The sequence below is a fragment of the Ambystoma mexicanum genome, chromosome 4p (genome assembly GCF_040938575.1).
Source record: "Ambystoma mexicanum isolate Mex_15411 chromosome 4p, UKY_AmexF1_1, whole genome shotgun sequence".
Classification (NCBI taxonomy): domain Eukaryota; kingdom Metazoa; phylum Chordata; class Amphibia; order Caudata; family Ambystomatidae; genus Ambystoma; species Ambystoma mexicanum.
In genome coordinates, this window is record NC_090927.1 from 44,082,954 (window position 1) to 44,097,373 (window position 14,420).

Genomic DNA, 14,420 nt, shown 5'->3' on the forward strand with positions numbered 1-14,420 from the left:
CACAAGGACGGGAAGAAGAAAAAATCCTGGATCAACTTCCCCACCAACACATCCTCATCCAAGTGACCATCAGAGTCCCCCAAAAGGAATTTCATGGAGGCCCACTGAGAGCGAAGCCTGGAAAAAAACTGCCAGGCCCCTGTCAAAACCCCTCCTGGAGGAACTGTTAGGGAGAATTCTCTGGAAAGGCTAATTTCCCAAACCTAGTGAGTCCCCCAGCGGCTTTGCTGGATTTTTGGGGTTTATTTTTTTCTCCTGCTAAGAGTGAGACTCTTTTTATCCCACTCTTGGGCATGATTTGAGGATGTCCTTTGACTTTGTATGTGTTTTATGGGCTATGGGGTCTTTTACTCCATAGGGTCTCATGTATTTTTACTATGTGTGTTACACAGCACCCTCAGTGCCGTAACACAGGGGTGCCATAGTGACCCCCAAACATAGACTCCATACACTGGGACTGACTACTGTCTCCCAGGGCATGTAAAGTCACCATTGGCTTTACTAGTCTCAAATTATTAACAGAACCAGTACAAACCATCATATTGTGGAAGTACTGGGCAGGGGTAATTAGATTGCCCCTGGGTCTGTTTTTCAAGGGGGCACTGTGCAGTCCCCCCTTGTCGAGTTTCTGGCTGGTGGCAGTGGTTACCACGCGTTATATTCCTTCAGAATATTTACTATGGGATTTTCCCATTGATTTTAAACGCACCACTTTTTGGTGCAATGTTAAAAGATACCGCCGCTTTATTTATTTAATAGTAAATTCACGGTTGGGTCTTTTTGCCAGAACTCGGTGTCAAAATGGCGTTTGTGTCTGCCTCTGTAGCTCTAACCCAAGTTGAGCCCTTTGTTCCACTTTTTGGTGCCCCTCTGTCTGGGGTCTACAGGATGTGTGGGAGGGGAATTAGGCACCCTGGACTGAGTTGACTCGGCAACTCAAGTCGTACTCTTGTTTGATTGGCCCATTGGTGAGCCGGCCGGCTCACCACTTAGCATGTTTGAGTGACAGCCTAGGCTGATGAATGGGGGTTTTCTGCATAAAAGCAGGGCTTTGGGGACTGTAACTTCCAAAGTCGCCACAGGACCTGAAGAATCCAAAGAGGGGAGAAGCTGAGCCATCTACGACGACGTCACCACCGGTGGAGCCCTGCTGTAACCAACTCACCACTTCCCTAATGACAGAGGAGATCTTCATACCGAAGACTCTTCTTCCCTTCGACCTGGTGGGCACAACCAGTTCACCTTTTTCGCCTTCCAGGACGTCTCGTGGTCGAATTGCCCGTGCCAAGCACCCCGGCAACTGGATAGCCACGTTCACCACTGACGGCGAATAAAAGGGTTGTACCTTTTACCGAGAACTCCGCGGCTGGTTTCTTCCCTGGCAGTGTAACAATCTTCAGCTTTCCTCCACGTCGAGATCATCTCTTCCTCTAGACGAAGCCATGACTTGCAACCGCTGCCAGGAACAACTGCCCCCGCTGGAGCGTTCTCACCCTTTAAGGTACTGTGTTCCGCCTGGCCTCCCCTGTAACGGTTAAGCACAAGGTATCCCGTAAATCCTTGCCTTTCCGACTGGGTTGGCCTCCAGACTTGTTCACTAACTTTTCTGAACTGATCCAACTCCTTTTTGAACTTCTACAAAGACTTTTAAAGTGTACTTCAACTGTGTGATCTTGGGCACATTTCGCCTTGCTCTCTCCAAAAGTGGGCCTGGCCTATGACCTTTTTGCTCTACAGTAGACCCTGCCTTTCTAACGCTCTGTGGTTACTTAAAAGTATTGGTACTGTGTAATTTCCATACTCTGCCTTTTCTCTCCCTGTTTAACCGAATTATTGGAGTGCCATTTTAGTTAACCGCTCACTGCTGTTTTTATAATAAGTGGGGTGTTTTCACAAAGACTTGTCGAATAATTAATCAGGGAGGTGTATATACTTCTATTGACTGTGTTTTGAACTTGCTTGCCATATTAGTGCCAGTGTATTTTTACAAAGTGTGTTTTAAATAAATAACTATACTTTTAATACCAAAGCTCTGGTCAGTGTTTGCTTGTTCTACTGTATTTCTTGCCCTATTGTGTATGCTCTATTTACTGCCTAACTCTTCTTGAGAGACGTCTGACTGCTCAGCCACAGCTACCAGGTAAATCTGGGTAGTGCAGACTGCGACCAATTGGGTTTACTGATAACTCCTGTAGTCTTAAACTGTTTGCAGTGTTCCCTAAGGGAACTGCACAGGTTTCTGCCTGACAGGAACCGAAGGATAGCAGAGAGGCCAGAACACAGGGGAGGGATCCCAGACCGCCCATAACAGTCTCGGAAATGACCCCAATGTCTGCCGAACACCTTCAGAGTGGAGGGTCTAAGGGCATCCATTATGGACTCAACTACAGGATCTGAGAACCCCTGAGATATCAACCCAGACTGAGCAATAGCCACACTGCCCATTGCATCTGGTGGACTTCCAACCGCAGATCCCCATGAAGGGGACACGGCCACCTCGGAACCAGCCAAGGTTTCTAGAACCGAAGCTCCAACAGAGAGGGGAGCCAACTCCGGTGGGACCAGAACGGAGCTAACAACAACACAGTCACCCTGGACACTCTGATGCGCCAAACCACCTGGGGCAGAAGGGGAATAGGCGTAAAGGCATAAAGGAAAAACCCCAAGGCCACTGTACAGAGAGAGCGTCCATCCCCTAATCCCCTCGGCCTGAAACCGAGAGCAGAAGAGGGGAACTTCTGCTGAGGCCGGGGATGCAAACAGGTCTAGAACCAGGGACCCTAATCTGACACAGGTCACCGCAAAGAACTGGGCCACAGGACCAGTTCCGCAGAGGCGTGAAAACCGTCGTCTGAGAAGATCTGCTTGAACATTGTCCACCCTTCTGATACGTGAGGCCACCAGAGACACCAGATAAGATTCGTCCCTGGTGCCTATCAGCGCTGCCAGAGCATTCAAGGAGCGACCGGAACCCCTTTTGCAGTTGACATATGCAAAGGCCGCCGTATTGTCCGATCGGATCAAAAACCGCCGACCGTCCAGCAACTCCTCGTAGTACACCAGAGCTTGGACAATGGCGCAACTCTTGGCAATTGGATGATCGCCGGATCTCCCCAGATCTCACAACCCTTGAGCTGAGAGGACCCCCAAAGTAGACCCTTTCCGCTGGCGTCGGTAGTAAGAGAGGCCACAGGAGGAAGGACCATGCACACCTCAGCCTGTAGACCTGAAACCCCCCCGCCAACATAGCAGGGAGACTCGCAGTGCTGGGGACATTGAAAACAAAACTACGAAAGCCGAGATGTCGGGAGCCAGTGGGAGAGAGTATAAGACACCAGGGGACGTAACCGAAGACGGGCTCAAGGAACCGGAAAAACACGCAAGACGCCACGTGCCCCGTAACTTCAGAAACAGGCGGGCCGAGATATACCGCCTTCTGAGAACCCAGCCCAGAACAGCCAGCAAGCGCCCCCCCCTGCACAACATCTAGAGACCCATAAGCAGGTGACACATCCTAGAAGGCAGAGTGAACAGGGAGAGGAACGGGCAAGACGGTAACCCACAACAACTATTCGGAGAGAACAGATCCCATGGCCAACTACTTGGACCGTGAGCTGGGTACCAAAGTCCTAACAATGCAAACCTGGACAGGCGGAGACAGGAACGGCAACTGATACCCCCCCTCCGGAAGGAGCCCATTAACCAGGAAGCTGAACCCCACCGTTCCCATACACCTCTGAGAAGATAGAGACGAGGAGCCAGGGAAAAACAGAGCTGCACTTGCACCAGAGGAAATTCACAGGACGTTGAAGCAGGCCTGCACCACAATATAACAGCATGCTTGTCAGCCCACAAAAAGATCTGACCTATCAAAAAAAGGAAGATACAGGACAGCCCAGAAGTCCAGCAGACCATGGCCCCCTCAGCTGACAGAGGAGCCACCAGGCTGGCGTCAAAAGGGCAGAGTACTGTCACAAAGCGGGGCAAAGCAATCCATCCCGGATAGCAGACATCAAAGGCAACCCCCTACCTGGGGTATGCCTATACTGGAAAAACCCACTGAAGTGACATCCCCCTCCACCGGCACCAGGGGCTCTGAGAACCTCTCTAAGCACAGACATGTGCCACCATGTGCCCCATCACTTCCCACAAGTCTGAGAGGAGGCGTGAAAGCAACACGTTGGCACCAGAGGACCTAGGCCCCAAAAGAAGAGACACTGGGAACCCCCTACATGGTCGTTACTTCCATGATGCATTTTCCATAATTCCATGCCGGACAAGGGAAAAGAAAATCAACTCCTTTGACCTTTCCTCGCGCAGTTCAGAGGAAGAGGACAGGACAAGGAGTCTGCGTCCATAGCTAGCACAGACCCAAACACACCACTAACTCACCACATGGTGAGCCCTGTATCTAGTAGCTGGTAACCCCATGCTCTAAATCGTTCCAATGCGTCGGTCTAGGAAGGATGAAGGGCCGAGTCAGCACCGCAGAGACTCAAAACCCGAAGTGTAGACTATGCCAGGCCAGTACCCTTCCGAACGCTTGCAGATGTGTCCAAATCCGTGCCGTTTTCACAGGCTGCACGCAAAGAATGCATCCAACATCCGGTGCATACTGGGCTGCGTGTGTCTGAGGAGCGGGTGGTATGTGACATGCCTGCGACAGAATCAAGCCCCCGCACTTTCAAATACTCTCTGCCACAGCACCCCACGACAAGAAGCAGAGGCCTCACAACAAAAGGGAAGACTTATCCCATACTGCCAAGTGCTTGCATCATTTCCAATAAAGATGTGTACATGTAGTATCCTCACATGTGAAATAGCGTGCATCTGCACGAGAGTCTGCTCGTGCAGGAGAATGGGAGTGACGAGATGGAACGTAGGGAAACTACAGTTGGAGAAGAAGCGAAGCTGTGAAGACGCACATATCGTGTCCCCTGTTTATTCATAATATTAACATAAGAATTATCTTTATGAAACTTAATTAATAAATTATATAAACATCTCCAATCTGCCCCTCTTTACTTCAATGGCGATGAGGATGAAAGGAAGACACAATAGTGGCCGTTGAGAAGGATCTCCGGCCGCACTGCAGGTAGGAACGCGGTTCGCATCTCAGCCGCGATCGCCTGCAGCGTGTGTTTCTACCTTAGAAAATAGAATGAAGGACATATCAATCAAATCATCAATCAGTCTTGTACAATCAGACCAAGATGAAGAAATTGGAATAATTAGAGGCAACAAGAAAAAGAAAATGAGATCACAAAGTGACAGAACAATACCCAACACCAGCAATTTACGGCGAAGATCCTTTGAGAGTAGAGATACATACAACAACCAAGCCAATACAAGAAGATCTGGCAGAGTTGAATCTAGGAGGGGGAATAGACCCGACATGATAAGGACGTCTACGTCAGGAGGAGAACGTCAAAACAGGAGCATGTTTCCCCAGGATGGTAGAGGGAGGACCAGACAAAGAGGATGTTACCGATGTGGTAGCCCAAGTCACTGGGCTGTGTTATAGAGTGCGTCACGAGGACGTTGCGTACCTGTTCGTCTGGTTGAAGACCTTGATGATGATGCCAGGCTGTCAGGAGTCCTGCGTGGATGTGGATGACGCGAGAAGCCAGCCCAGCTCCCGCCCGAATGGAACCGGGTTGGAGATGAACCAGCTCCCAACGCCACGAGTCTGCTCACCCCTGATTAACGTGGCGTCAGGACAGTGCAAGCACTGACAGGGGGAGCCTTTCCAGATGACGATACTGAGTCCCAAGGAAGACTGGATCCGGAAGATGGAAGTTCCAAGGAAGACTGGATCCGGAAGATGGAAGTCCCAAGGAAGACTGGATCCGGAAGATGGAAGTCCCAAGGAAGACTGGATCCGGAAGATGGAAGTTCCAAGGAAGACTGGATCCGGAAGATGGAAGTCCCAAGGGAGAGGACACAGTGAAGATTGGTAGGAGGCAGGATCCGGGAAGGAAGGTAGAAGAATGGCTCACAAGGTAGAGGGAGGCTGAAAGTGCAGGCAGACAAGGTACAAGGCAAGGACCAACTAATAACCACAGGGGAACCACCCAACTCAGAAGAGGGGAAAGGGAACCACCCTACCACAGGACAAGAGAAGGAAGGACAAGGCAAGGCAACTGCAGAATGTACCCGAGGGTACCAGGAACAAGAAGGACAGGAGTCAGGTTACAGGTAAGGACCCGAGGGTACCAGGAACAAGGAGGACAGGAGTCAGGTAACAGGTAAGGTAGGCACAAGGAACCGGCGAGGAAACACGATCCTAATCAAACCGCGTTGAGACGCGGTCTGAATGAACGACCGGGCTCCTTAAATAGGACTGCCAACCCCTAGGAGGCTTGGAACGCAAGCCGAGCCGACTCCCAAGCGTTGGTTGGCTCAGAGAGAGGCGTGGACCGCAAGGTCCTCCAAAGCGAGTACTCCGTGCAGCGCGCATGCGCGAAGAGCGCGGAATGGCCGCCCGCGCATGCGCTGACCAACCTGCCCAGGAAACCCGGAAGCGCGCGATGACCAGAACAACCCAGGAACCCCTAAGCGAAAGCGCGGGTACAGCCTCCAGGACGGGGCGCGCCGCTTCAAGTAAGTGGACCCCAATGCGGGCGGCGTGACAGGCTGACAATAAGGAATGCCCTGCTCTAAAGATGATTTGCAGAAGGTGTGGGGGAAAAGGTCACATAGCAAAGTGCTGTAGGACCAACCCAAATGGTGAACTAGAACAATCCTCTAACTGGATTGGAGATGATGACGATGAAGAGGAATGTGTATTCATGGTTACTGATGAAGACACACACATAGAGAGCCCCAGAACTGAAATTGTTGTGAATGGATTCCCAGTCAATATGATGGTTGACTCTGGAGCAAAGTATACGCTGATACCAGAAGACATGTGGAGGAAATGTGCCCCAGAGTATTTACATGAAGTTGATGTAAAACCCAAAGCATACGGTGGAGTCAGGATAGAATTGCTTGGGTGGTTTGTTGCAAACTTAGACTTCAAAGGGAGGAAAGCAAGTGGTCGCATTTATGTATCTAAAAGCGGAGAGTCTGCACTACTCAGTTGGACACACCAGAAATTACTCAAAGTCCGTTTAGACCCTAATGCTGATGAAATGGTTTACCAAATCGATGGATCATACATTGGTGACATTCAGAAGATAAAGAACGAAATATTTAGAGATGATGTAATAGGATGTTTAAAAGGATTCTCACATCGCATACTGCTAAAGAAGGATTCAAGACCTGTGGCCCAGAAGCTCAGAAATATTCCGTTGGCTCTCAAGAGAGAAGTCAAAGAGGAACTAACCAAATTGGAAATGCAAGGAGCTATTGAGAAAATTGATGCAGCGGAATGGGTTTCACCATTGGTCATTGTTAGGAAAACTACAGGAAAAATAAGAATATGTGTCGACATGAGAGAGTTGAATAAATGTGTGATTCCCGACAGACACCCATTACCCAATATACAAGAACTAATATCCACTTTGGGCCCTGCAAGGGTTTTTTCCACACTAGATCTCACAGCGGCATACCACCAAATTAAACTACATGAAGATTCTAAATCTTTGACGGCTTTTATCACGCCAGAGGGACTCTATCAGTTTCGCAGGATGCCATTTGGGTTAATATCAGCAGCTTCAGTTTTTCAAAGAATAATGCAGAATATACTTGGTGATATGGAAGGTGTAGTTTTTTTTCAAGACGATGTACTGGTTTTTGCAGATGATCAAGACAAACATGATATGAGGTTGAACAGAGTTTTGCACAAACTACACCAGGCTGGAATGGTGTTGAGTGAAGCCAAATCGAAAATCAATAGAAAAGAGATTGAATATTTAGGACACGTAATATCTGGTGATGGTATTAGACCCAAGAAAGACTTAGCAGAATCTATCAGATCAGATCCATGAATACTCCAGACAACAAAGATCAACTAAGAACCTTTCTTGGAATGGCAGAATATTACGCCAAGTTTATAGAGAATTTCTCAGACCACACTGTTGAAATGAGGAGTCTAATGAAAATGAATAAGAAATTCATCTGGAATAAGGAGAGTGAGAAAGAATTCCAGTTCATAAAAAAGGCTTTAGCCCAAGCCCCGGCACTGCAGAGTTATGTTAGAGGCAGGAAGACTGTAATAACCACTGATGCAAGCGATGTGGGTTTAGGCGCATCCTTATCGCAATATTATAATGGACAAGAATTAGTAATTGCTTTTGCATCAAGGTTACTTAAAGGACCGGAAAAGAATTACGCCACAATTGAGAAAGAGGCTTTGGCAATCAAGTGGGCCATTGAGAAATTCCGATCTTTTGTTTGGGGGGTGCAATTCACCATACACACAGATCATAAACCTTTAGTGGAAATATTCAGTACCAAAGGCCTGGACAGAGTATCCAGCAGAATTAGGAGATGGGTTACAAGACTTCAAGAGTTCAATTTTAAAGTTATATACATTCCAGGTTCAAAGAACATTACAGCGGATTGTTTGTCTCGTTTGACCAATCTTAATGATGTTGAAGAAGATTTTGGAGATCAAGAAGCTGTGTGTGAAATATCGAGCCAAGCTGTGTCCAAGGAAGATTGGAGCGATAGCATGGTGAAGGATGACACTCTATTAGAAGTTGTGGAGATGGTCAAAGAAGGGAGGTGGAGGAAGAATGAAGTACTTTCTCCAGAAGTAAAGGCTTTTTGAGACGTACGAGAAGAATTATATCTTCAAAGTGATTATCTCATGAAAGGAGACAAAATAATACCCCCTACCGACCTAAGAGGAAAGATTATAATGATGGCTCATGAAGGACATCAGGGCATTGTAAAGACTAAAAGAAGAATCAGAAGCACATATTGGTGGCCCGGTTGTGATAGGCTGATCAAAGACCAAGTTAGAAAATGTATCCTTTGCTCCAAGAGTGATAAAGTGTGCAAGGGTGCAGAATATTTAATGGTTTTGAGAGACGTTCCTGAGAGTCCGTGGAGTGAATTAGCTATGGATGTGATTGGTCCCGTTTGGAGTGATGGGTGTGCTACGTATTGTTTAGTGATAATTGACATGTTAAACAGGTGGGTTGAAATTAAATTCTTACCTCAAGTTACCACACCTGATGTTATAAGGTTCATGGAAGAAGTGTGTGAAAGAGAAGGTTATCCCAAAATAGTTCTCACAGATAATGGCTCACAATTTATATCTGGGGAACTGGAAACATATTTGAAAGGTAAAGCCATCAACCATAAATTGTGCGCCATTTACCATCCACAAACCAATGGTATTGTGGAGAGGTTCAACAGAGTAATAAAAGATGCTATTAGACTGGCATGGGCCAATGGAAAGGAATGGAAGGTAGCAGTCAAAGAGGCCCTGTTAGCCCACAGATTCACTCCTCACAGTTCCACTGGAGTCACGCCATTTGAACTCAATAGAGGCAGGAAAGCCAATACAAACATGTCTCCAGGGTGGATGAATGACCTTGTGAGAAGTGAGAATAAAATAGAGATAGCAAAGGAGAATATTAGACATAGGCAAATTGACAACAAAAAAATGCATGATAAAAAACGCTTTAGGAAATTACCTGAATTTCAAGTGGGTGGTTGGGTGAGGATAAAACTACCTGTGAATTTGAGAAGAGATGGTTGCAAATGGTCCAAGCCCGTGAGAGTGGTAGAGATATATTCCCATGCTATTAGGACCCAGGATGGCAGAGTATGGAACAATGAAAGGGTAATGGATATAAGTGATCAATGTTGGGGGAGTAAGTCTGATGGTTTGGGTGAAATGGATAGTGAGAGAAGTAGAGTTGGTACAACTGTTGACACTGATGATAAGAATGTGCGAGGTGAGAGTGAAGCGTTGAGCAGAATCTCTAAGAGAGTTCCTTCCTTGGCAACAGATTCAGATGAGTATCAAGAAAGAAGAAACAGGATAAGATCCAGGACGGGAAGAGAATGCAGACCACCAAGATATCTTCGTGACTATGTAGGATAATGAGAACTATACCAAAGAGGTCTTCTATATAAAGAAGGGAGATGTGTAGTATCCTCACATGTGAAATAGCGTGCATCTGCACGGGAGTATGCTCGTGCAGGAGAATGGGAGTGACGAGATGGAACGTAGGGAAACTACAGTTGGAGAAGAAGCGAAGCTGTGAAGACGCACATATCGTGCCCCCTGTTTATTCATAATATTAACATAAGAATTATCTTTATGAAACTTAATTAATAAATTATATAAACATCTCCAATCTGCCCCTCTTTACTTCAGTACACAAAGCACGAGGAAACGGCATGTTGAAGGAGTCAAGATGGCCATACCAGCAGGAGAGCACAGTCCTCCCCTCTCCTTGCCTTCCCCCAGAGAATGCAGCTAACATCCAGTGCATCCTGGGCTGTGTGTGTCTGAGGAGCGGGTGGTATGTGACATGCCTGCGACAGAACAGAGCCCCCGCACTTTCAAAGACTCTCTGACACGGTCACCCCACGACAAGAAGCAGAGAGGCCACACAATAAAAGGGAAGACTTAGCCCATACTGCCAAGTGCTTGCCATCATTTCCAATAAAAATGTGTACACAGAGCACGAGGAAAAAGCCTGTCGAATCAAGATGGCCAAAACAGGAGGAGAGAGGAAAACATAAAGCCCAGTCCTCCCCTCTCCTTACCTTCCCCCGGGTCATGCAGGACCTGGGACACAATGCTCACGCAGCGGTCCAGAGCCCAGCAAAGAACCGAGCGAGGCAATCCTGCTCAACTGTGACCCCAAGCCCCGCAAGTGGCCCAGGAGCAGCGCTGCACCTGAGGGAGCCGAGGGCCCCGCCACACAACCCCCCCCCTAGAAGGCCAGCAATTGGTGCTCCCCAGTGCCCCGCACCGGGAAGAAAAAGTCCAACCTGCCGGGAGGCAGGAAAAATTAAACTGAGTGATGTGGATGTGGGGGAGGAGTTATAGGGATTTAAAGAAATAGAAGGTCCTGTGTTGGAGGCAGGTGCCTCATGAAGTAAGTACTGGGACGAGGAAGAGTGGACGTGGAGGTAATGCATGTCCCCCCTTCTGGGGGACATGTAACCTTCCAGTGTTGGTGTTCTGGTCACATGGGGTAACCATGTGACCATGTAAATAAAAGGGACGAGCGCTTGCGGCTCATCAGTCGATCCAGAGCTGACTCCTGTGTCTTTGTGCACCATGCTGGTGTGGCACAGCGTGCCTAGGGTCCGCCACATGGCCCGGCATGAAGACGTGCCCCTGCTGGGCAACACTGCCTATGTTGATTGTTGCTGCCTGTGTGACCACAGCGATTGCAGTGCCCAGGCTTGGATGCCTCCAGTACCGGGCTGATGGGTCTGCAGTTGCGAGAAGAGGGGAACATAGATCCACTTTTTTTATTTTTTACACTTCGTTTTTTTACACATGGTTCATAAAAAGATTGACACGTGGCAAATACCGTGTTTGGAAAGGGTAGCAAATGGGTGTTAAAAAAACAATCTTTTAGAGACACTGAAAGTGCGTAGTAATCGCCGGTCTGCACATGCGCCAAGTATACATACATTATTCCGAGCTAAACCGGAAAAATAGATCTGCGCATGCTCGATAGCAAAGTCGCTTTACAAATAGGATGCCGGAAGCAAAGACCTGCGCATGCTGATAGCAAATCTGCGTAACGGATATGGTGCCGAAAGCGAAGATCTGCGCATGCTCGATAGAAGAGCCACCTGACCGATATGATGCCGGAAGTGATGATCTGCGCATGCTCAGAAGTAAAGTCTCGTTTGGAGCTGGACTTCCAGGCAGGCTGGACTCTCTCTGTTGTCCCCCCCCCAGGAGGCGAAGCTATGCAGTCGAGTTTTCTCTCTGGGGTGGGTCTGGGGCCCTAAGGCGGGTGGTGACCCGGGGATCAGTGGGGGATGTTTAGGGGTATCCAGGAGCCTTGCAGTTAGGATGGCACTGGAGATGCCTGGCTGACCTGGAAAACTGTCCTATGGGGGGGGGGGGTGTCTATTCCTGCATCATTCAGGATGTGTTCATCCGTTCTTGCATTTCTTCTTTGCTTTCTGCCACTTGCATTCCTGGATCTATGTTTGGAAAAGCAAAACTACATTTCTGTGTTTTGTCATTTTATTTTTGTATAATGCCTTATGCATTTTTGTGACTTCAAATTAGTGAATGAAAAAGGAAATGGCGTGTCTTCATCTACCCAAAGGAATGTGGCATGCAGAAATGTATTTGTGTCATACTTGGGAGTTTTCAAACCTCTCAGCCTATTGACTCTCCAGTGCTTGTGAAATCAGCTGTGCTTGGGGGCTTGTGAAGCGTGACGACATGGACGTCAATGGGAACTACTACATGTTTTTAATGTTGGTGAAAGTGTCCCATGTGTGGATGAGCCTTTTTGAAAGGAGGGTGACACGCACCAAATGTGGGTAAGTTGAGAGGTGTCTGTAGATCATAGCTACTCTAAAGGGAAAGAGAATGAATGGTAAGAATGGGGAAGGGGGGCTTTTAGTGGTGTCAGAGGGGGCTTTAAAGGTGAATGGATTCTTTGAGGGAGATTATCGTCCTGAACAGGCTCCTGGGATTTATCTGAAAAAAGGTGGATGGTGGCTCTGAAAACTGACGAGAAGGGGTTGGAGGCCTGTGGCCTAAGGGGAGTGTCATGAGGGTCCCCAGCATTCAGTCCTGACACTTTAAAAAAAATAAGCCATTAGTATGTTTGGATTTTTCAAAATGTTTTGCAAGGAACTTGGTTTTGGTAACCATGAGTTACCTGGGAGAACCCAGACCTGGACCCCCCTGCTCGCTGTGCTTAGCGAGGCACAGCTCCACCTCATTGATGACCAACAAGGCTGAAACACGTGTATGGGGTTGCTGTTGGTATTCTAGTTCAGAAGGAAATTGCCTTAGCATTTCGGTGCTGGACTGCTCATGTGGGTGGGACAAAGACTGATATGCAAATGGATATTTCCCGTCTGTGGAAGGTACAGTGAGCAAAAAGCAAGGGCTGCGGACTCTCAAAGTGGTTAATAACCACTGAACAGGTGCCATGTTCTTTCTGGAGAGGGGCGTCTCCTACCTTTTTTTTGGAAAATCTTAGTATGCTTCGAATTGCTGGCAAATGTCATAATGGGGAAATTAAAATGTGCACTTGGGTACCCAGGACTGGGTAAAACTGAGTCTGTCTGAAGAGGCTATCTGCAGCTACAGGAGGGTGATTGGAGTTTTGAAGGGGGAAAACACATCTTATAAGAAGGGGGATGGGTGCTATAAGAGGAGATGAATGAAGCCTCTCTGTGGGGTCCAGGAGGGGATCTGGGCAGGGAGGATTGATCTTGAGGATCGGGGGCTCTAAAGTTTAGGAGCTCTAAGATGCAAAGGTACAGACTCTGAGGAGAGTCAAGAAAGTACTCACAGAAACCCTTCCGAGGGTACAGGAAGGGGCTCTGAGGTGGGGCATTTCAGGAATGAGGATTGGCTATTGAAAGCAGGTGGTCAGGATATTATGTGGAGGAAAGCAGGATGGGTCTCTGGGGCGTGGAGGGGACTGAGTGGTGGAATAATAATTCACTAGAGTGGGAGGGTTTCCTTCCTAGACTGAGTACAGTGAAGACCGGTTCAGCTGAGTGGAGTGGCCGTGATAGGATTGGTAATGCTGAGGAGAGTGGTAGTGGGCTGGGAGTTTGGTGCAGTATAGTCTGCAGTGCGGGCTACATCACTGTGTGCTGAAGCTTGCTGTATGTACAATACGTGTCATTTCACCAAACGTGAGAACAATTGTGCTTCAAATGATTCTACAGTAAGGCCTCACTAGGTGGCTGTTTTATTAAACCTATTGAACATTGTCATTTCTAACAGAAACAATGCACCAGTGAAACATCAGTGATGGCCGAGGTAATCTTTGAATAGGGTGCAGTGACAGGACCAGTTAAGCTGTATAAAGAAAATACAAATAAGGAAAATGCATTCAGGTATGTCAACGAGACTTCTCTGCTAATATGTTCCGTATTGGTTATTGTTTGTGTTTCATAAAGCAAGCTGTTCGGTGAGCAGCTGCTGCACTATAAAACTTGTTCGGGGGGGTGGGAGGAATGTGGCTTGCTAAACTGTGTGACTTTTGAAACTATTGTGAAAAAAAGGCAATTAACAAAGGTACGCTTTAAAATGTGTATTGACTTGAATTGTCCTTGTGATTCTCAACACGGTGGATCATGTATTTAATTGTTGCACCACACAACACTTTCTGTGCATTGTTGCTGGGTTGTCCTTTGGGGTCCCTTTTCTATTTTCTCTGTATTACCTTGTGTGAACAACTGTTCCCAAGGTTAGGAAGGATATTTATATCCTCTACATTATATTTTGTGAGACCAGCACTCCTCACCTTATGTGGAGTGCTGGGGGGAGATAGTGTATCCCCTTT

General features: G+C 47.6%; 1 long non-coding RNA gene across 1 annotated transcript in view; it reads left to right on the forward strand.

Annotated features, from left to right (window-relative positions):
- Positions 1 to 11,777: 11,777 nt before the first annotated feature.
- LOC138452953 (uncharacterized) overlaps positions 11,778 to 14,420 on the forward strand; it is a 123,215-nt gene continuing 120,572 nt past the window's right edge. The window contains exons 1-2 of the long non-coding RNA XR_011260333.1: positions 11,778 to 11,865; positions 13,859 to 13,971. This is a non-coding gene — a long non-coding RNA (uncharacterized lncRNA). The remainder of the gene's footprint in view (positions 11,866 to 13,858; positions 13,972 to 14,420) is intronic.